The sequence below is a fragment of the Arachis hypogaea genome, chromosome 10 (genome assembly GCF_003086295.3).
Source record: "Arachis hypogaea cultivar Tifrunner chromosome 10, arahy.Tifrunner.gnm2.J5K5, whole genome shotgun sequence".
NCBI lineage: Eukaryota > Viridiplantae > Streptophyta > Magnoliopsida > Fabales > Fabaceae > Arachis > Arachis hypogaea.
The window spans coordinates 48,414,267-48,438,261 of NC_092045.1; the positions used below are offsets into that span (position 1 = coordinate 48,414,267).

Sequence of the window (23,995 nt, forward strand, 5' to 3'; positions counted from 1 at the left end):
GGCTCTGCTTAGAATTCTCTGTCTGTTGCTGAGAAGATGATGGAAAAGGCTTGCCATTGTTAAACCTGTTTCTTCCACCATTATTGTTGTTGAAACCTTGTTGAGGTCTCTGTTGATCCTTCCATGAGAGATTTGGATGATTTCTCTATGAAGGATTATACGTGTTTCCATAGGGTTCTCCCATGTAATTCACCTCTTCCATTGATGGGTTCTTAGGATCATAAGCTTCTTCTTCAGATGAAGCATCCTTAGTACTGCCTGGTGCATCTTGCATTCCAGATAGACTTTGAGAAATCATATTGACTTGCTGAGTCAATATTTTATTCTGAGCCAATATGGCATTCAGAGTATCATTCTCAAGAACTCCTTTCTTCTGATTCGTCTCATTGTTCACAGGATTCCTTTCAGAAGTGTACATGAATTGGTTATTTGCAACCATTTCAATGAGTTCTTGAGCTTCTGCAGGCGTCTTCTTCAGATGAAGAGATCCTCCAGCAGAGCTGTCCAATGACATCTTGGACAGTTCAGACAGACCATCATAGAAGATACCTATGATGCTCCATTCAGAAAGCATGTCAGAAGGACACTTTCTGATCAATTGTTTGTATCTTTCCCAAGCTTCATAGAGGGATTCACCTTCCTTTTGTCTGAAGGTTTCGACTTCCACTCTAAGCTTACTCAATTTTTGAGGTGGAAAGAACTTTGCCAAGAAGGCATTGACTAGCTTTTTCCAAGAGTTCAGGCTTTCTTTAGGTTGTGAGTCTAACCATATCCTAGCTCTGTCTCTTACAGCAAAAGGGAATAGCATAAGTCTGTAGACCTCAGGGTCAACCCCATTGGTCTTGACAGTGTCACAGATTTGCAAGAATTCAGCTAAAAACTGATGAGGATCTTCCAATGGAAGTCCATGGAACTTGCAATTCTGTTGCATTAGAGAAACTAATTGAGGCTTAAGCTCAAAGTTGTTTGCTCCAATGGCAGGGATAGAGATGCTTCTCCCATAGAAGTCGGGAGTAGGTGCAGTAAAGTCACCCAGCACCTTCCTTGCATTGTTGGCATTGTTGTTGTTTTCAGCTGCCATGTCTTCTTCTTGTTTGAAGATTTCTGTTAGGTCCTCTACAGAGAGTAGTGCTTTAGCTTCTCTTAGCTTTCGCTTCAAGGTCCTTTCAGGTTCAGGGTCAGCCTCAACAAGAATGCTTTTGTCTTTGCTCCTGCTTATATGAAAGAGAAGAGAACAAGAAAATATTGAATCCTCTATGTCATAGTATAGAGATTCCTTGAGATGTCAGAGGAAAAGAAGAATAGAAGGAGGAGGTAGAAGAAGAAGAATTCAAACTTATCAAGAGAGATAGAGTTCGAATTGTTGATAATGGAGGAGTGTTAGTCCTTAAATAGAAGGATGTGAGAAGAGAGGAAGAATTTTCGAAAATAAATTAAAAGATTTTGAAGAAATTTGAAAATTTGAAGAATGATTTTCGAAAATTATAGTTGGGAAAGAAATAAAGTGATTTTTGAAAAAGATTTTGAAATTAGAAATAAAAAAGATTGAAAATTATTTGGAAAAAGATGTGATTAAGAAGATATGATTGAAGAGTTATGGTTTTAAAAAGATATGATTGAAAAGATATGATTGAGAAACAATTAAAAAAAATTGATTTTTAAAATTAATGACTTGGCTAGCAAGAAATTTAAAGGATATGATTCGAACATTAAACCTTTCTTAACAGAAAAGGCAACATACTTGAAATGTTGATCATCAATAGCGCCATCAACATGGTACGCTCAATTGCAATCTCAATTCTTTATCACAACTTCGCACAACTTACCAGCAAGTGCACTGGGTCGTCCAAGTAATAAACCTTACGCGAGTAAGGGTCGATCCCACGGAGATTGTTGGTATGAAGCAAGCTATGGTCATCTTGTAAATCTCAGTCAGGCGGATTCAAATGGTTATGGAGGATTGATAATTAAAAGATGAATAAAACATAATATAAAGATAGAGATACTTATGTAATTCATTGGTGAGAATTTCAGATAAGCGTATGGAGATGCTTTTTCCTTTCCGTCTCTCTGCTTTCCTACTGTCTTCATCCAATCCTTCTTACTCCTTTTCATGGCAACCTGTATGTTGGGCATCACCGTTGTCAATGGCTACAGTCCCGTCCTCTCAGTGAAAATGTTCAACGCGCCCTGTCACAGCACAGCTATTCATCTGTCGGTTCTCGATCATGTCGGAATAGAATCCATTGATTCTTTTGCGTCTGTCACTAACGCCCCACAATCGCGAGTTTGAAGCTCGTCACAGTCATTCAATCCCTGAATCCTACTCAGAATACCACAGACAAGGTTTAGACCTTCCGGATTCTCAAGAATAGCCGTCAATGGATTCTAGCTTATACCACGAAGATTCTGATTAAGGAATCCAAGAGATATCCACTCAATCTAAGGTAGAACGGAGGTGGTTGTTAGGCACACGCTCATAGGTGAGAATGATGATGAGTGTCACGGATCATCACATTCATCAAGTTGAGGAACAAGTGATATCTTAGAACAAGAATAAGCTGAATTGAATAGAAGAACAATAGTAATTGCATTAATATTCGAGGTACAGCAGAGCTCCACACCTTAATCTATGGTGTGTAGAAACTCTACCGTTGAAAATACATAAGAACAAGGTCTAGGCATTGCCGAATGGCCAGCCTCCCAAAGAGGGTTCAATCATAAAAACATGATCAAAAGATGATCCGAAGATTAAAAGATTGTCTCAAATACAATAGCAAAAGGTCCTATTTATAGAGAACTAGTAGCCTAGGATTTACAGAAATGAGTAAATGACGTAAAAATCCACTTCCGGGCCCACTTGGTGTTTGCTTGGGCTGAGCATTGAAGCTTCCATGTGTACAGACTTTTCTTGAAGTTAAATGCCAGCTTTTGTGCCAGTTTGGGCGTTTAACTCCCACTTTTATGCCAGTTCCGGCGTTTAACGCCGGGAATTCTGAAGCTGACTTGGAACGCCTGTTTGGGCCATCAAATCCCGAGCAAAGTATGAACTATTATATATTACTGGAAAGCCCTAGATGTCTACTTTCCAACGCAATTGAGAGCGTGCCAATTGGGCTTCTGTATCTCCAAAAAATCTACTTAGAGTGCAGGGAGGTCAGAATCTAATAGCATTTGTAGCCCTTTTCAGCCTCTGAATCAGATTTTTGCTCAGGTCCCTCAATTTCAGCCAGAAAATACCTGAAATCACAGAAAAACACACAAACTTGTAGTAAAGTCCAGAAATGAATTTTAAATAAAAACTAATAAAAATATAATAAAAACTAACTAAAACATACTAAAAGCATACAAAAACAATGCCAAAAAGTGTATAAATTATCCGCTCATCAAGAGACTTTAAACTCTGGATTTGAAGATGACTTGGATGTCTTGTTTGGTAATACTGGTTTTGGTTATGTGGCCATAGTATCGGTACTCTTTTTCGACTTTCAGGGTGATTCTAAAAACCTTTGGAATTGTCTCGAAAGAAATTGTAATGATGTCATCCTAGGAGACGAGTGCAGATTTGTCAAAAATGGTTTGAATAAAGAAGGATTATTTGAAAGGCCTAATGAGATAACCAAGGGTTATCTTCGGCCTTTACATATCAAAGCCAAGGTGGAAAGATTGGTGATCAATCACATATTGTTGATAGAGTAGCAGAAAATAACTTGCTACCTGAGAGCATGCTCCCACTATTTTAGAAAACAGTCGAAGATTTGATTAAGACAAATTTGGTTGTTATTGGATTCAATGGTAAGTCAAAAACCGCCCTGGAAATTATCCCAGTCAGGGTTAAAGTAGGAAATACCGAACGACCTATGATATTTATAGTGGTACCTACTAAGATAACTTTTAATATGCTATTGGTAAGAGATTGGTTCCACAGAGTAAGGGCAATTCCTTCGGCCCTACATCAAAGGTTGGTGCTCTAGCACGAGGATAGAAGGTTCCAAGAAATTAAAGCTGATGACAGCCCTTGTTATGTCGAACAGATGAATGTCAGCTTTAAGGAATATCATACTAGTGTACGGCCACTAGATATTGATATGAGCAAGTTGGTCCCTAAGGCCAAGAAAAGCTTGGCCACAGAATCCACTTGATGGATATATCATGCCATTAGGCTCGACTCTTAGCCTATATGGCTGAGAAGAAGGAGTACACAAGAGAATGTGCACTAGATTGTATGTATGATCTCGACCTCTTAAGATTTGAGAAGTCTAATTTTTTTCATAATACTTGCAAAATTAAGAAGTCAAAGTACAAGACCCTCTTGAGGAAGTCAATATTGGTGCGAAAGGTCGAGTTACATATGTTAGCAAATACTTGGATCCTTTCTTAAGGAAACGTTAATAGAGGTGCTGAAGAAACATCAGGATTGTTTTACTTGGCTATACGAGGAAATGCCTAGGTTGGACCGATCTTTGGTCGAACATAATCTTTCCCTTATTAATAATGCTCGACCTATAAAGCAAGCTCCTAGACACTTTGCACTTGAAATCATGGTTAAAATCAAGGAGGAGGTCGATACGTTTGAGAGCTGGTTTCATTCAAACAGCTAGGTATGTCAAATGAATTTTTAATATTATACTTGTCGTTAAGAGAAATGGAAAGTTGAGGGTATGTATTGATGATTTCAGGGATTTGAATAAAGTGACACCAAAGGATGAGTATCACATGCCAATTGCAGAGATGCTGATCAAATTTGCAGCAGGAAGCAAAATTCTGAGCTTCATGGATAGATACTCAGAATATAATCAAATATTCGTATCCTTGGAAGATGTGTCGAAAACAGCTTTCCAATGCCCTGGAGACATTGGTACCTATGAATGGTTAATCATGACATTTGGACTAAAGAATGCTGAAGAAACTTACCAAAGAGCAATGAATTCTATTTTCTAATGAGCGGATATTTTATACACTTTTTATGCCATTATCTTAGTGTTTTTAGTATATTTTGTTAAATTTTATTATGTCTTAGTAGGCTTTAATAGAAAATTCACTTTTTGGATGCTACTTTGAGCTTTTGTATTTTTCTTATGATTTTAGGTAAATTTTGGGTGATTTTGGCAAGTTTTTGCAAAGTCTGATTTAGAGGCAAAGAAAAGCATAAAATAATGCTGTTAGGATCTGACCTCTGTGCATTCAAACGAGCATTTTTGGAGCTATAGAGGTCTAAATGACGCATTCTTAACGAAGCTGGAAAGCCAACTTCCAGCACTTTTCTGCAATATATAATGGTTTATACTTTTCTTTGAATTGGACTGCCCGAACTGGGCGCTAAATGCCCAAACTACCCACTTTTTGGCATTCAACGCCCTAAAGGGAGCAACCTCCCAAGTTGAATGCCCAAACTGGTGTTCAGCACTATAAGGGGAGCAAAGAAGCAACATATTTATATCCTAGTAGGCATTCAATGCACACTCCTTCAAGTTGGACGCCAAGCTCAACCCAAACACTCACCAAGTGGGCCCAAAAGTGGATTTTCACACCTTTAGCTTAGTTTATCTCATTTTTGTAGTTTTTAATTATTACTAATATCTTTTAGGTCTAGTTTTTATTATAAATAAGGGACTTCCTTCCTTTTGAGAACTATGCCTCCCAGGAAGGGAGAAGCACATATATTATTTCTCTCATTCTTTGTAAAGCATGAGTCACTAAACCTCCTAGGTTAAGGTTAGGAGCTCTGCTGATTCTCATGGATTAATAATATTACTATTTCTATTTTTAATATATGTTTGATTCCATTCTAATATGCATTCTCGTTCTTCATCTTTATGAATCCGGGGTGGAACGAAAGTATGACCCCTTGTTCTAAATGAGTTATTGCGAGTCTCGGAAGGGATAGTATTGAACTACAAGCTTGAGGTGACATCTCTTAGACGGCTAATCCACAATCTTGTTTGGAACATGGAAACATCTGTTCAGCCGAGTTCTGGGACGATTAGGACCTTTGTGGTATAAACTAGAATCATAAATGTTCATTCTCTGATCCGGAAGATTTGACCTTGTCTGTGGCATTTTGAGTAGGATCACCAGAGATTGAATTGCTAGAGCTTCACCCTCGTTCAAATTGAATGACCATTCGCATGGCGTTTGATGTGGATCAGAGGATATTAATGACCATTGGCATGGCATTAATCACTTATAGTTTGTCATGGAATGAATCATTCATTATTAGAATAGACAGTAATAAAAGTTAATTCAGAAAGATAAGGCATCTCCGAAGCCTTAACTGATTTCTCACTATTGTTTTCCTGCTATTTTTTTATTGCTTTCATATTTATTTTATGCGCATTCAACAACAACCAACTAATTTTCTATTTGCCTGACTAAGATCTGCAGGATAACCACTGCTTGCTCAGAACAACAATCCTCGTGGGATCGACCCTCACTCACCTGAGGTAATACTTGGACGACCCGATGAACTTGCCGGTTCAGTTGTGCGAGTTCTAATTTCGCGCTACAAGTTTTTGGCGCCATTGTCGGGGATTGTTCGAGATTGATAAACTACCGGTTATCTTGCTCCTTACATCAGATACTTTTTATTGTTTTTCTTTTGTTTATGTTTCTTGTTAAAATTTTTCAAAATTTTTTATGTCTTTACGAAAATTTCTTTTTCAAAACTTTTTATCTTGAGTTATCTTTTTCTTTTGGTTGAGTCGTGTCAATTATTAAGTTTGATGTCCCTTTGGCTTTTGTTCTTTTCTTGAGTCTTTGAAAATTGTTCTTACTTTTCTTTCTTGGTGTTTAAACTTTTCTTGGTATTTTTCCTTGTTTGATTTCAAAATCTTTAAGTTTGGTGTCCTTTAGTATTTTTCCTTGTAACTTTCAAAAATTTTGTGTCTTTGATTTCAAAATTTTTAAGTTTGGTATCTTTTAGTATTTTTCATTTTAATTTTTCAAAATTATTGTTGTTTAAATTCAAAATTTTTAAGTTTGGTGTGCCATTGGCATCTTTTCATTTAATTTAATTTTCTTGTTTATATTTTTCTCTTTAATCTCTATCTTATCTTTTTCTTTGATTTTAAAATTTTGTTATCTTATCCTTCTTTTTAATTTCAAAATTTAAAAGTTTAGTATTTGGTTTGTTCTTTTTTCTGTAAAATTTGAATTTCAAAATCTTTTTCCTTCTTTCTCGTTTTAATTTCAAAACTTTTCAAAAAAATCAAACCTTTTGTCTTAAATTTTTAAAATCTTACCTTATCTTGTTTGACTTTTTATTTCCAAATTTCAATTTTAAAATCTTTGATTGACTCTTTCTTTTTAATTTTCAAAAATTTTCAAAATCAAATCTATTATTTTATTTTCAAATCTTGTTAGTTAGCTATATGTTTTATCTTATTTTAATTTTAAGAGTCTGGTGTCTTGATTAGTAATCTTGTTTTCCTGTTTTAAATCTTTATCTTATCTTTTTCAAAATTTGATTTTCAAAAATTTTGTTATCTTATCTTATTTCAAATTTAAAATTTTATGTTTTAGTATCTTATTAGTTTTGCTTTCTTTTAAAATTTGAATTTTAAAATTTTTTAATTTTTGAAAATTTATCTTATCTTTTTTCTCTCTCTCTTGACTTTTTCTTTCCAATTTTTGAAATTCAAAATCTTTAATTACCTTTTTCATTTTAATTTTTGAAATTTTTAATTATTTCTTTTATATTTTTTATTTATTTTCAAATTTAAAAAAAAATAAAAAACAAAAAAATAAATTTAAAAGTCCTCTCTTTTGATTCGTGCATTCTTGTTTCTTTATGATATCTCACTAGGAGTTCTATAGACTTTGATATAGAGGCTCCCCTAATTTTTCTTTGTCTCTTATTTGGGTATACAGGAACACCAAAGCCACTATGGATCCTAAGGGGAAAACACAAACTAGGAGAACTGTAGGCTCTCCTGGCTTCTATGAATTTAGGGTCAGCATAGACCTGATCAGGCAAATGCAGCAAAATTACTAGTTTCATGGAAGTCCATAGGAAGACCCCAAGAAATTTATCTCCGAATTCCTATAGTTTTGTGGCACTATAGAGACCAGTGGAGTAGATCCTAAAGTCTCCAAGCTAAGAGTCTTTCCATTTGCTTTGAGGCGTCAAGAACTGGATTGGTGGCATGCTGGATCCAGAGATTGTTTGAACACTTGGGATAAGCTTGTTAACAAATTCCTGAACAGATTCTCTCCCTCAGGGAGATTGATCAAGTTAATGATAGACGTACAGACTTTCAAGCAGAGAGAGAGCGAGTCCCTCTTTGATGCTTGGGAGAGGTACAAGCGGTTGACAAGAAATTGCTCCGTTGATATGTTCTCAGATTAGGCCAAGATAGTCATCTTCTACGAAGGTCTCTGTGAGGTGGCCAAAAGGTCACTAGATCACTTCGCAGGTGGTTCTTGTACATGGAGAAGATGCCTGAGGAGGCACAGGAGCTCAGAGAGAGGGTTGCAGTTTACCGGTACATACACTCATCTGAGGAGACTCTAGTTTAGATAGAAGCTCAAGGAGTAGAGACTATAGCTACAATGATTGCTGAGTACGAACTTATGTTGGAACAAATGTATACTCACACCCAACAATCGAGTAGCATGTAGAGTCAAGTTGCTGAGGTTCACAATGCTCCTCCAGATACTCCTTGTGATATGAGTAGTAACTTTCCTCAGGAGGAAACAACAGAAGATGAGCAAGCAGCAATCCAGGGTACCATGAGGAGCGTTGAACGCCCAGAGAGGGATAACACTGGCATCCAACCCCCATGAGAGGGTAATCTTGGCGTTCAATGCCAGGAAAGGACCAGCAGTGGCATTGAACACCCAAAAAGGGGAGGGGACACAAACGCTAATTCAGAGGACCTCCTCCCTAGACATCCTGACAATCCCTTTCCAGTCACCCTGGATACTCATCTTGCACTGCCAAAAGCCCCAGAGTATAGATCCAAGTTGCCATACCCTCATAAAATTCTGAGACCTCCTAACACTCTTCCTAGAGACACAGATGTGAATCCAAGAGAAGAGTGTTGAGCCTAAGGTGGTACACACTGTTGAGCAACTAAATGAAGAAACGGCTTACGAAGGAAGCCCATTGCTACATGTCCCATGGGGGCACAGGAGCCTAAAATACCACATCCTCTGAAACCCCAAAAGGATAAGAACCACTCATAATTCTTGGAAGTCTCTAAGACACTGCAAATCAATACTCTTGTTACTGAGGTTGTAAAGAGCTTACCCCCTAAAAAGAATGCTTTAAAAGGAGATGAAATAGAGGTAGTTACTGAGAAGTACAATGCACTAATTCAGAATGAACTACCAAGGAAGATGTCATACTCAGGGAGCTTTCAGATTCTGTTCATACCCTTGGTCGAGCTATCCGACCCGGGATGTTCTACCGACAAAGCGACCGACCTCTTCAGGTCAGGACAATCTGACCTCTTCTCAAAGAGCTCGGCCAAACTACCAGGAAAGCCCAATAAAGGGCCCAAACAGAGTAACGCACCCCAAAACCTAAGGTAGCCAAAGCCTACAGGTAGAAGTGCGGTTCTCGTGAAGATAAGATTACCTCACTCAAAGATAAAAGATAAGATAAGATAACTAACTTATCTTATCTAAGAAGGTCACTCCTCACTATTATAAATATACTGGAGCACACAAGGTATAACTCATACTCTGATACTACTCAATACCTGCTTAATACCCTTGCTAACTTAAGCATCAGAGTCCCTTGCAGGTAACCCCCACCCTCCGGGGACGAAGGATCAGCACCACCACCAAGTCCAAGAAGTCAGACACAATAGCTCTGACCAGCACCGAAGATCTCATTCGTGATCGACCTACAGTTTCAGGTAACCCATGGAACATTGGCGTCGTTACCGGGGACCTGGATGTCATCCCATCAGCATGGCGGATGACCATGACAACGACCACACTTCAGATCTAGAAGAAAGAACGCTGCACAAGCGGACACCACACCAAAAGATACTTCCCAAATTAACAACAAGAAGAACTCCCCAAACAAGGGAGCCATGGATGTACTTCAAGACCGGTTAAAACAACTTGAAGAAGAGGCCCTACGTCAACGAGAGGCCGAGAAAGAACTACAAAGGGAAATAAGGCGATGCCGGGAACTGGAGAACAAACTCTTACAACTTGAAGCCGACGTCAAGACTAAAACCAGCCGATCCCCCCTCCCCCGAAGATATCTCCCGCAAGGAGCAAGACCCATTCACCAAGGAGATCATGAAGACGAAAATCCCAAAGGACTTTAAACTCCCAGACATGACCTTATACGATGGCACTACAGATCCCGGCCATCATCTCAGCAATTTCAGAAGCAGAATGTACCTCACCGACGCCTCAGATGCAGTTTGTTCCAAAGCCTTTCCAACTGCTCTGACAAAAACAGCAATTAGATGGTTCGACAACCTCCCTCCAAGGTCCATCTCAAGTTTCTACGACATGGCCAAGAAATTCCTGGCCAGATTCTCCATCCAAAAAGACAAAATAAAACACGCCCCAAGTCTATTAGGAATCAGGCAGGTAGAATGAGAGACCATTTGCAACTACATGGAAAGATTCAACAAGACATGCCTGGACATACAAAACCTACCAACAGAAGCCACTATTATGGGCCTCATTAACGGCTTACGAGAAGGGCCCTTTAGTCAATCTATATCAAAGAAATACCCCACATCTCTGAACGAGGTGTAGGAACGAGCGGAAAAGTACATCAACATGGAGGAAAACTCCCGATTAGGAGAGACCTCGAAGGCCGGATTCACCCCCTGGGATAAAGACAAAGATTCCTGAAAGAAGGAAGATCGACACAGAGAAAAAATCAAAAAATACCACAATTACACCCTTCTTCGGGTGTCTCTTGTGGATGTATACAGAGAGGTTTGCAACACGGAAAAAATACCACCAGCTCGGCCACTCAAAGGCAAAAAAGGAAGATGAAACCGGGCCGGATATTGTGAATACCATCGGATCCGCGGCACTCCACCAATGAGTGTTTCGACTTAAAAAATGTCATAGAAAAGCTCGTAAGAAAAGGAAAGCTAGATCAATATCTGGCCACCCATGCCGATGAACAAAGAAAAAGAAGAAGAGCAGAAGATGTCAGACAAACCGCGCGATCATCACGTACACCCGAAAGACATGTCCACATGATACACGGTGGATTTGCCGGGGGAAGAATCTCCAGATCATCTCGCAAAAGACATTTCAAAGACATATATCACGTCGCAGGAAAAGAGGAAGCACCTGACATCCCGGTAATTACTTTCACCAAGGAAGACGCATCCGGCATCACATCAGAACATGACGGTCCCATGGTCATCACTATTATACTGGGAAACGCAAATCTCCACTGCATGTTGATAGACCAGGGGTGCTCCGCCGATATCTTATTCAAAATGGCCTTCGACAAACTCGGCTTGGAAGAAAAAAAAAACTTAGAGCATATCCGGACAGCCTGTTCAGACTAGGAGATACCCCGGTTCAACCGATGGGCTACATCTCGCTCCATACAACTTTCGGAAAAGGAAGTCAGTCAAGAACACTTAAAATAGATTACATCGTAGTCGACGTAAGTTTAGCTTACAATGCCCTAATAGGTCAGACAACGTTAAATCAGCTCGATGCAATAGTCTCGACCCCACAACTATGCATGAAGTTCCCAACTACAGGAGGGATAGCTACAATAAAAGCAGATCAGAATATGGTGCACCGCTGTTACAACGAAAGTCTAAGCCTCAGAGGCAGAGGAGAAGAATTCCACACAATTGAGCTCGGTGGAGTTCAGAGGCAGGAAGAGCTCCGCCCACAACCTGGAGGTGAAATAGAGACAATCCAGATCGGGGATACCCCGGACCAAACGACCAATATCGGCACACTCCTGAAAGGAGACATAAAAGAATCACTCATACAGTTTCTATGAGACAACGTCGACCTCTTTGTGTGGAAGGCCGCAGACATGCCAGGCTTAGATCCTAAACTAATGTGCCACAAGCTAGCAGTCTACCTAGGATCTCGGCTGGTACAACAGAGGCATAGAAAGCTAGGACCAGAGCACTCTCAAGTTGTAGAAGAACAGGTACAAGTTCTACTGGAGGCAGGTTTCATAAGAGAAGTCAAATACCAACTATGGCTTGCTAACGTCGTATTGGTAAAAAAGTCAAACGAGAAGTGGCGAATGTGCACCGACTATACCGATCTCAACAAAGCCTGCCCAAAAGATCCCTATCCACTCCCAAGCATCGACGCACTGGTAGATGCCTCCTCTAGATATAAATACCTCTCCTTTATGGACGCATACTTGGGATATAACCAAATCCCGATATACCAACCCGACCAAGAAAAAACCTCATTCTTAACCCGAAAAGCAAATTACTGCTACATTGTCATGCCCTTCGGTCTTAAAAATGCAGGAGCCACTTATCAAAGATTAATGAACAAGGTTTTTTTGGGTCACATCGAAAAAATCAAGGACGACATACTAGTAAAGACACAAAACGAAGAGATGTTATTATCCGACCTAACCCAAGTATTCGACACTATAAGACAACATGGCATGCGACTCAATCCCACAAAATGCACCTTCGCAGTAGAAGCTGGTAAATTCTTGGGTTTTATGATCACACAGAGAGGAATCGAGGTAAACACAGATAAATGCAGGGCCATACTCGACATGAAAAGTCCGACTCATGTCAAAAAGGTACAACAACTCAACGGGAGGTTGGCAGCCTTGTCCAGATTCCTAGACGGATCAGTAATAAGATCTCTCCCCTTCTACGGCAATCTAAGGAATGGAAAGGAGTTTGAATGGACAGCGGAATGCGAGTAAGCCTTTCAAGACTTCAAAAGATTCTTGGGACAGCCACCTATACTAACTCGGCCACGGGAAGGAGAACCACTCATGTTGTACGTCGCGGTAGGAAATCGGGCAGTAGCCTCAGCACTAGTCCGAGAAGACGACAGCGGGCAGCAGCCCATATACTTCATCAGTAAAGCGTTACAAGGATCCGAGCTGAACTACCAGAAAATAGAAAAGATTGCTTACGCTCTCATACTAACATCCAGACGACTCTGCCCATACCTCCAGGCCCACACCATTAGAAAGTCAGCCAAAAACACGGCATAAACAACTAGAAGAAACCCTAGGACCCACACCAAAGAAAGTCCAGGGGCATCTTTTGGAGGCAATCAGGGAATAAAGATTCAGGAAAATCTATAAGACTAATGTCTCCACAGAAACTCGCAATAAGAACAAAGAGAAACCCTTTCCAAAAGAAAAAAAAGAAAAGAAAAACAAACGCGAAGAAGATCAAACGAGCTGCCAAAAGAAAAAGTTCTAACGAGAAACAATCTACATCAAAGAAAAGCAATCAACATAATAAAAACCAACAAAAGGAGCAACCTCCTCAAAAACAACAGTTCAGAAATTAGTAGTAGCATACGAAGCCCTAAAGAGCCAAACAAGGAAAATACACTCAGAAGCATACGTAAGGTCAAAAGGCAAAAAGCAAGCATCACAGTGACAAACCAAGCGCGATAAAGATGCAAGCTTTCCAATATACACTCAGTCAAAATCAAAGCTTCAAAATCAAATACAAAGCAACAAGATAGGCAGCGAAAGAAGAAGCAATACCAACCTGAAAAAGGAGAAGAATGCGGAAGAAGGTTGAAGACGAGGAAGCCAAAAATTGCCGTCAAAAGCACTTACGATCGCCAAACAAACGTCGCAAAAAGAAACACCAAGAAACGTAAGTGAAAACAGAAGGAGAGGAGAAAAAGGGAAGTAAGAGCAAAAGCAAAAGAGGAGAAAAACGTTTCTTGAAAGTAAAATTCAAAATAAAATCCAAGAGAAACGGAGCATCAAAAACTAATTAATGGGGCATTATAAACCCTCGGACGTTCCAAAGGCCAGGATGCTAATCCAAAAGCGCGGGTTTTCAAAGGAAGCAAAACATTCTGCATTCAAAAAAAGGAACCCTACAAAGGTAAAATCGACGAAATGCTCGAGTTCGGCTTCACCCGAGAAGGATTGAAATCTTAAAACTAAAAGACTCGACCTCAGAAGGAAGACCGAGCTCGAGCAGAGGCACTGTTCATACCCTGGGTCGAGCTGTCCGACCCGGGATGTTCTACCAACAAAGCGACCGACCTCTTCAAGTTAGGACAATCCGACCTCTTCTCAAAGAGCTCAGCCAAACTACCATGAAAGCCAAATAAAGGGCCCAAACAGAGGAACGCACCCCAAAACCTAAGGCAGCCGAAGCCTACAGGTAGAAGGACGATGATGAGCGGATAATTTATACGCTTTTTGGCATTATTTTTAGATAGTTTTTAGTGTAATCTAGCTACTTTTAGGGATGTTTTCATTAGTTTTTATGCTAAATTCATGATGAGCGGATAATTTGTACACTTTTTGGCATTGTTTTTAGTATGTTTTTAGTATGATCTAGTTAGTTTTTAGTATATTTTTATTAGTTTTTAGTTAAAATTCACTTTTCTGGACTTTACTATGAGTTTGTGTGTTTTTCTGTGATTTCAGGTATTTTCTGGCTGAAATTGAGGGACCTGAGCAAAAATCTGATTCAGAGACCAAAAAGGACTGCAGATGCTGTTGGATTCTGACCTCCCTGCACTCGAAGTGGATTTTCTGGCGCGCTCTCAATGGCGTTGGAAAGTAGACATCCTGGGCTTTCCAGCAATATATGATAGTCCATACTTTGCCCAAGATTTGATGGCCCAAACCGGCGTTCAAAGTCACCCTCAGGAATTCCAGCGTTAAACGCCGGAACTGGCACAAGAATGGGAGTTAAACGCCCAAACTGGCACCAAAGCTAGCGTTTAACTCCAAGAGGAGTCTCTACACGAAAATGCTTCAATGCTCAGCCCAAGCACACACCAAGTGGGCCCGGAAGTGGATTTTTATGTCATTTACTCATCTCTGTACACCCTAGGCTACTAGTTCTCTATAAGTAGGACCTTTTACTATTGTATTTTCATCTTTGGATCTTTGGATCTTTGGATCTTGGGATCATTTTAGATCTTTTGATCATCTTTGGACATCTAGTTCTTAGATCATTGGGAGGCTGGCCATTCGGCCATGCCTAAACCTTGTTCTTATGTATTTTCAACGGTGGAGTTTCTACACACCATAGATTAAGGTGTGGAGCTCTGCTGTACCTCGAGTATTAATGCAATTACTATTGTTCTTCTATTCAATTCCGCTTGTTCTTGTTCTAAGATATCACTTGTTCTTCAACTTGATGAATGTGATGATCCGTGCCACTCATCATCATTCTCACCTATGAACGTGTGACTGACAACCACCTCCGTTCTACCTTCGATTGGGTGAATATCTCTTGGATTCCTGATACACGATGCATGGTTGATCGCCTGACAACCGAGTGCTCGCCTGACAAACGAGCCAGCCATTCCGTGAGATCAGAGTCTTCGTGGTATAGGCTAGAACTGATGGCGGCATTCAAGAGAATCCGGAAGGTCTAACCTTGTCTGTGGTATTCTGAGTAGGATTCAATGATTGAATGACTGTGACGTGCTTCAAACTCCTGAGGGCAGGGCGTTAGTGACAGACGCAAAAGAATCACTGGATTTTATTCCGGCCTGATCGAGAACCGACAGATGGATAGCCGTGCCGTGACAGGGTGCGTTGAACATTTCCACTGAGAGGATGGGAGGTAGCCACTGACAACGGTGAAACCCTTGCTTAAGCTTGCCATGGAAAGGAGTAAGAAGGATTGGATGAAGATAGTAGGAAAGCAGAGAGATGGAAGGGAAGGCATCTTCATACGCTTATCTGAAATTCCTACCAATGAATTACATAAGTATCTCTATCTTTATCTTTATGTTTTATGCGTTTATCACCATACCCATTTGAGTTTGCCTGACTAAGATTTACAAGGTGACCATAGCTTGCTTCATACCAACAATCTCTGTGGGATCGACCCTTACTCGCGTAAGGTTTATTACTTGGACGACCCAGTACACTTGCTGGTTAGTTGTGCGAAGTTGTGTTTATGCCATGGTATTGAACACCAAGTTTTTGGATTCATTACCGGGGATTATTTGATTTGTGAAAAGTATTTATCACAATTTTGTGCACCAAGTTTTTGGCGCCGTTGCCGAGGATTGTTGAGTTTGGACAACTGACGGTTCATCTTGTTGCTTAGATTAGGTATTTTTTTTTTCGAAATTCTTGAAGATGAATTCTAGAGTTTCATGATGATTTGTTGAAGTCTGGCTGGCTATGAAGCCATGTCTAATTTCATTGGACCGAGGTTTCAACTTATCATCACAAGAGCTTGTTGATTTTTATCAATCTTGCTGTTGGAGCAGTAATCTGCTAAGGCTTGGCTGGCCATTGGCCATGTCTAGTGTTTTGGACCGAAGCTTTCCTTGAAAACTTGGCTGGCTGTGAAGCCATGTCTAATTCCTGGACCGGAGTCTTAGACTAAACATTGCATGATTCCTGAAATTCTCATTAAGAATTTTGATACCTTTTTCCACTTAATTTTCGAAAATCCAAAAAATTTTTTACAAAATTATAAAAACAAAAAAATATTGCATGTTTGAGTCTAGTGTCTCATTTTAAGTTTGGTGTCAATTGCATGCATTCATGTGTCTTAGGGATCTTCAAGTTGTTCTTAATGATTTCATTGCTCTGACCTTTGAATTCTCTTAACTTGAGTGTTTATATGTCTCATATGCATTCTCATTAGTGTCAGTAGTATACAAACTGCTAAGTTTGGTGTCTTGCATGCATTGTTATTTGATTTTAGTTGCATTTTGATTATTCCTTATTATTAAAAATCCAAAAATATTTTTAATTTGTGTCTTCTCAAGTCAATAATACAGAGAATTAAAGATTCAGAACATACAGCAGAGGAATTACACAGAAAAAGCTGGGCGTTCAAAACGCCCAGTGAAGAAGGACAGACTGGCGTTTAAACGCTAGCCAGGGTACCTGGTTGGGCGTTTAACGCCCAAAAGGGTATAGTTTTGGGCGTTAAACGCCAGAATGTGCACCATTCTGGGCGTTTAACGCCAGGATGGCACAAGAGGGAAGATTTTGTTTTTAATGCAGATTTTTTTTTCAGTTTTCAAACTTTTTCAAAATCAAATCTTTTTCAAATCATATCTTTTCAATCATATGTTTTCAAAATCAATTTCTTTCTATTTTCAAAGATACTTGCTATCAATTAATGATTTGATTCAACATTTCAAGTATGTTACCTTTTCTATTGAGAAAGGTTTAATGTTTGAATCATATCTTTTCTTGTTAGCCAAGTTTTTAATTTTCAAAATCAAATCTTTTTAAAATGTTTTTCAAATCATATTTTCTCAGTCACATCTTTTTAAAACTAATCATATCTTCTTAACCACATCTTTTTCAAAATAGTTTTCAATCAATTCTTTTTTATTTCTAATTTCAAAATCTTTTTCAAAAATCACTTGATTTCTTTTCCACTTTCATTTTCGAAAATCAATTAGTGTTTTTTCAAAAATGTTTTCAAAATCTTTTACCTAATTTTCAAAAATTGCTTCCCTTCTTCTCACATCCTTCCATTTATGGACTAACACTATTCCTTAATGCAAAATTCGAACTCCATCTTCTTTGATAAGTTCGAATTTTCTACTTCTGTCTTCTACTTTTCTTTTCCTCTGACACCTAAAGGAATCTCTATACTGTGACATAGAGGATTCCACATTTTCTTGTTCCCTTCTCTTTCTTATGAGCAGGAGCAAAGACAAAAGCATTCTTGTTGAGGCTGATCCTGAACCTGAAAGGACCTTGAAGAGAAAGCTAAGAGAAGCCAAAGCACAACTCTCTGTAGAGGACCTAACAGAAATCTTCAAAGAAGAAGAACCTATGGCAGCCGAAAACAACAACAATGCCAACAATGCAAGGAAGGTGCTGGGTGACTTTACTGCACCTACTCCCGACTTTTATGGGAGAAGCATCTCTATCCCTGCCATTGGAGCAAACAACTTTGAGCTTAAGCCTCAATTAGTTTCTCTAATGCAACAGAATTGCAAGTTCCATGGACTTCCATTGGAAGATCCTCATCAGTTCTTAGCTGAATTCTTGCAAATCTGTGACACTGTCAAGACTAATGGGGTTGACCCTGAGGTCTACAGACTTATGCTATTCCCTTTTGCTGTAAGAGACAGAGCTAGGACATGGTTAGACCCTCAACCTAAAGAAAGCCTGGACTCTTGGGAAAAGCTAGTCAATGCCTTCTTGGCAAAGTTCTTTCCACCTCAAAAATTGAGTAAGCTTAGAGTGGAAGTCCAAACCTTCAGATAGAAGGAAGGAAGGAGAATCCCTCTATGAAGCTTGGGAAAGATACAAACAATTAATCAGAAAGTGTCCCTCTGACATGCTTTCTGAATGGAGCATCATAGGTATTTTCTATGATGGTCTTTCTGAACTGTCCAAGATGTCCTTGGATAGCTCTGCTGGAGGATCTCTTCATCTGAAGAAGACGCCTACAGAAGCTCAAGAGCTGATTGAAATGGTTGCAAATAATCAATTCATGTACACTTCTGAAAGAAATCCTGTGAACAATAGGACTAGTCAGAAGAAAGGAGTTCTTAAGATTGACACTCTGAATGCCATATTGGCTCAGAACAAAATATTGACTCAACAAGTCAATATGATTTCTCAAAGTCTGTCTGGAATGCAAAATGCACCAAGCAGTACTAAGGAGGCTTCATCTGAGGAAGAAGCTTATGATCCTGAGAACCCTTCAATGGAAGAGGTGAATTACATGGGAGAACCCTATGGGAACACCTATAATCCTTCATGGAGAAATCATCCAAATCTCTCATGGAAGGATCAACAGAGACCTCAACAAGGTTTCAACAATAATAATGGTGGAAGAAACGGGTTTAGCAATAGCAAGCCTTTTCCATCATCTTCTCAGCAACAGACAGAGAGTTCTAAGCAGAATACCTCTGACTTAGCAACCATGGTCTCTGATCTAATCAAAACCACTCAAAGTTTCATGACTGAAACAAGGTCCTCCATTAGAAACTTGGAGGCACAAGTGGGTCAGCTGAGCAAGAGAATTACTGAACTCCCTCCTAGTACTCTCCCAAGCAATACAGAAGAAAATCCAAAAGGAGAGTGCAAGGCCATCAACATGGCCGAATTTTGGGAGGAAGGAGAGGCAGTGAACGCCACTGAGGAAGACCTCAATGGACGTCCACTGGCCTCCAATGAGTTCCCCAATGAGGAACCATGGGAATCTGAGGCTCAAAATAAGACCATAGAGATTCCATTGGACTTACTTCTGCCATTCATGAGCTTTGATGAGTATTCTTCCTCTGAAGAGGATGAGCATGTCACTGAAGAGCAAGTTGCTAAATACCTTGGAGCAATCATGAAGCTAAATAACAAGTTGTTTGGAAATGAGACTTGGGAGGATGAACCCCCTTTGCTCACCAAAGAACTGGATGACTTGTCTAGGCAGAAATTGCCTCAAAAGAGACAGGATCCTGGGAAGTTTTCAATACCTTGTACCATAGGCACTATGACCTTCAAGAAGGCCTTGTGTGACTTAGGGTCAAGTGTAAACTTCATGCCTCTCTCTGTAATGGAGAAGTTAGGGATCTCTGAGGTGCAAGCTGCAAAAATCTCACTAGAGATGGCAGACAATTCAAGAAAACAAGCCTATGGACTTGTAGAGGATGTTCTGGTAAAAGTTGAAGACCATTACATCCCTGCTGATTTCATAGTCCTAGAGACTGGGAAGTGCATGGATGAATCCATCATCCCTGGCAGACCCTTCCTAGCCACAGCAAGGGCTGTGATTGATGTTGATAGAGGAGAATTGATCATTCAAGTGAATGAAGAATCCTTTGTGTTTGAGGCTCAAGGATATCCCTCTGTCACCATGGCGAGGAAGCATGAAGAGCTTCTCTCAAAACAGAGCCAAACAGAGCACCCACAGTCAAACTCTAAGTTTGGTGTTGGGAGGCCACAACCAAACTCTAAGTTTGGTGTTGAACCCCCACATTAGGGATGTTTTCATTAGTTTTTATGCTAAATTCATGATGAGCGGATAATTTGTACGCTTTTTGGCATTGTTTTTAGTATGTTTTTAGTATGATCTAGTTAGTTTTTAGTATATTTTTATTAATTTTTAGTTAAAATTCACTTTTCTGGACTTTACTATGAGTTTGTGTGTTTTTCTGTGATTTCAGGTATTTTCTGGCTGAAATTGAGGGACCTGAGCAAAAATCTAATTCAAAGACCAAAAAGGACTGCAGATGCTGTTGGATTCTGACCTCCCTGCACTCGAAGTGGATTTTCTGGCGCGCTCTCAACGGCGTTGGAAAGTAGACATCCTGGGCTTTCCAGCAATATATGATAGTCCATACTTTGCCCAAGATTTGATGGCCCAAACCGGCGTTCAAAGTCACCCTCAGGAATTCCAGCGTTAAACGCCGGAACTGGCACAAGAATGGGAGTTAAACGCCCAAACTGGCACCAAAGCTGGCGTTTAACTCCAAGAGGAGTCTCTACACAAAAATGCTTCAATGCTCAGCCCAAGCACACACCAAGTGGGCCCGGAAGTGGATTTTTATGTCATTTACTCATCTCTGTACACCCTAGGCTACTAGTTCTCTATAACTAGGACCTTTTACTATTGTATTTTCATCTTTGGATCTTTGGATCTTTGGATCTTGGGATCATTTTAGATCTTTTGATCATCTTTGGACATCTAGTTCTTAGATCATTGGGAGGCTGGCCATTCGGCCATGCCTAGACCTTGTTCTTATGTATTTTCAACGGTGGAGTTTCTACACACCATAGATTAAGGTGTGGAGCTCTGCTGTACCTCGAGTATTAATGCAATTACTATTGTTCTTCTATTCAATTCCGCTTGTTCTTGTTCTAAGATATCACTTGCTCTTCAACTTGATGAATGTGATGATCCGTGACACTCATCATCATTCTCACCTATGAACGTGTGACTGACAACCACCTCCGTTCTACCTTCGATTGGGTGAATATCTCTTGGATTCCTGATACACGATGCATGGTTGATCGCCTGACAACCGAGTGCTCACCTGACAAACGAGCCAGCCATTTCGTGAGATCAGAGTCTTCGTGGTATAGGCTAGAACTGATGGCGGCATTCAAGAAAATCCGGAAGGTCTAACCTTGTCTGTGGTATTCTGAGTAAGATTCAATGATTGAATGACTGTGACGTGCTTTAAACTCCTGAGGGCGGGGCGTTAGTGACAGACGCAAAAGAATCACTGGATTCTATTCCGGCCTGATCGAGAACCGACAGATGGATAGCCGTGCCATGACAGGGTGCGTTGAACATTTCCACTGAGAGGATGGGAGGTAGCCACTGACAACGGTGAAACCCTTGCTTAAGCTTGCCATGGAAAGGAGTAAGAAGGATTGGATGAAGATAGTAGGAAAGCAGAGAGACGGAAGGGAAGGCATCTTCATACGCTTATCTGAAATTCCTACCAATGAATTACATAAGTATCTCTATCTTTATCTTTATGTTTTATGCGTTTATCACCATACTCATTTGAGTTTGCCTGACTAAGATTTACAAGGTGACCATAGCTTGCTTCATACCAACAATCTCTGTGGGATCGACCCTTACTCGCGTAAGGTTTATTACTTGGACGACCCAGTACACTTGCTGGTTAGTTGTGCGAAGTTGTGTTTATGCCATGGTATTGAACACCAAGGTTTTGGATTCATTACCAGGGATTATTTGATTTGTGAAAAGTATTGATCACAATTTCGTGCACCAATTCACATTTCTGGACTTTACTATGAGTTTGTGTGTTTTTCTGTGATTTCAGGCAATTTTTCGCTGAAATTAAGGGACCTGAGCAAAACTCTAATAAGGAGGCTGACAAAGGACTGCTGATGTTTTGGAATCTGACCTCCCTGCACTCGAAATGGATTTTCTGGAGGTACAGAACTCCAAATGGCGCGCTCTCAACGATGTTGGAAAGTAGACATCGAGAGCTTTCCAGCAATATATAATAGTTTATACTTTATTCGAGATTAGATGATGTAAACTGGCGCTCAACACTAGTTCCATGCTGCATTCTGGAGTCAAAGGCCAGAAACACGTCACGAACTAGAGTTGAATGCCAGAAACACGTTACATCTTGGTGTTCAACTCCAAAAGAAGCCTCTGCACGTGTAAAACTCAAGCTCAGCCCAAGCACACACCAAGTGGGCCCCGGAAGTGGATTTCTGCATCAACTACTTACTTCTGTAAACCCTAGTAGCTAGTCTAGTATAAATAGGACTTTTTACTATTGTATTAAGTGTCTTTGATTGTATTTTTTTGATCTTTTGATCACGTTTGGGGGCTGGCCATTCGGCCATGCCTGGACCTTCATCACCTATGTATTTTTAACGCTGAAGTTTCTACACACCATAGATTAAGGGTGTGGAGCTCTGCTGTACCTCAAGTTTCAATGCAATTACTACTATTTTCTATTCAATTCCGCTTGTTCTTATTCTAAGATATTCGTTGCACTTCAACATGATGAATGTGATAATCCGTGACACTCATCATCATTCTCACCTATAAATGCGTGACTGACAACCACTTCCGTTCTACCTTAGACCGGGCGCATATCTCTTGGATTCCTTAATCAGAATCTTCGTGGTATAAGCTAGATTGATGGCGGCATTCATGAGAATCCCGAAAGTCTAAACCTTGTCTGTGGACTTCCGAGTAGGATTCCAGGATTGAATGACTGTGACGAGCTTCAAACTTGCGATTGTTGGGCGTGATGACAAACGCAAAAGAATCAACCTTACTAAAATTTTCGAACAAGCCAAAGACAACCTTACTGAAATTTTCGAACAAGAGAAGGAGATGGCAGCCGAACCTAACAACAATAATGCAAGGAGGATGCTTGGTGATTATACTACACCTACTTCCAAGTTTGATGGAAGAAGCATCTCAATTCCTACCATTGGGGCAAACAATTTTGAGCTGAAACCTCAACTAGTTGCTCTAATGCAACAAAACTGCAAGTTTCATGGACTTCCGTCAGAAGATCCCTATCAGTTTTTAACTGAGTTCTTGCAATTCTGTGAGACTGTAAAGACGAATGGAGTAGATCCTGAAGTCTACAGGCTCATGCTTTTCCCTATTGCTGTAAGAGACAAAGCTAGAACATGGTTGGACTCTCAACCTAAAGATAGCCTGGACTCCTGGGATAAGCTGGTCACGGCCTTCTTGGCTAATTTCTTTCCTCCTCAAAAGCTGCGCAAGCTTAGAGTGGATGTTCAGACCTTCAAACAAAAAGATGGTGAATCCCTCTATGAAGCTTGGGAAAGATACAAGCAGATGACCAAAAGATGTCTTTCTGACATGTTTTCAGAATGGACCATGATAGATATATTCTATTATGGTCTATTTGAGTTCTCTAAGATGTCACTGGACCATTCTGTAGGTGGATCCATTCACCTAAAGAAAACGCTTGCAAAGGCTCAAGAACTTATTGACATGGTTGCAAATAACCAGTTCATGTACACTTCTGAGAGGAATTCCGTGAATAATGGGATGCCTCAAAGGAAGGGAGTTCTTGAAATTGATGCTCTGAATGCCATATTGGCTCAGAACAAAATGTTGAATGGATGGCAAAATGCATCCAACAGTACTAAAGAGGCATCTTCTGAAGAAGAAGCTTATGATCTTGAGAACCCTGCAATTGCAGAGGTAAATTACATGGGTGAACCTTATGGAAACACCTATAACTCATCATGGAGAAATCATCTAAATTTCTCATTGAAGGATCAACAAAATCCTCAACAAGGCTTTAATGATGGTGGAAGAAATAGGCTTAGCAATATCAAGCCTTATCCATCATCTTCTCAGCAACAGATAGAGAATTATGAACAGAGTATCTCTAACTTAGCAAATTTAGTCTCTGATCTGTC

General features: G+C 39.9%; 2 non-coding genes across 2 annotated transcripts; one reads left to right on the forward strand and one right to left on the reverse strand.

Annotated features, from left to right (window-relative positions):
- Positions 1 to 568: 568 nt before the first annotated feature.
- On the forward strand, positions 569 to 676 carry LOC112718845 (small nucleolar RNA R71). The gene has a single exon (XR_003161173.1). It is a non-coding gene; the product is annotated as a small nucleolar RNA R71 (small nucleolar RNA).
- A 22,648-nt stretch (positions 677 to 23,324) lies between these two features.
- Positions 23,325 to 23,428, reverse strand: LOC112718850 (small nucleolar RNA R71). Its single transcript, XR_003161177.1, has one exon. It is a non-coding gene; the product is annotated as a small nucleolar RNA R71 (small nucleolar RNA).
- Positions 23,429 to 23,995: the final 567 nt, after the last annotated feature.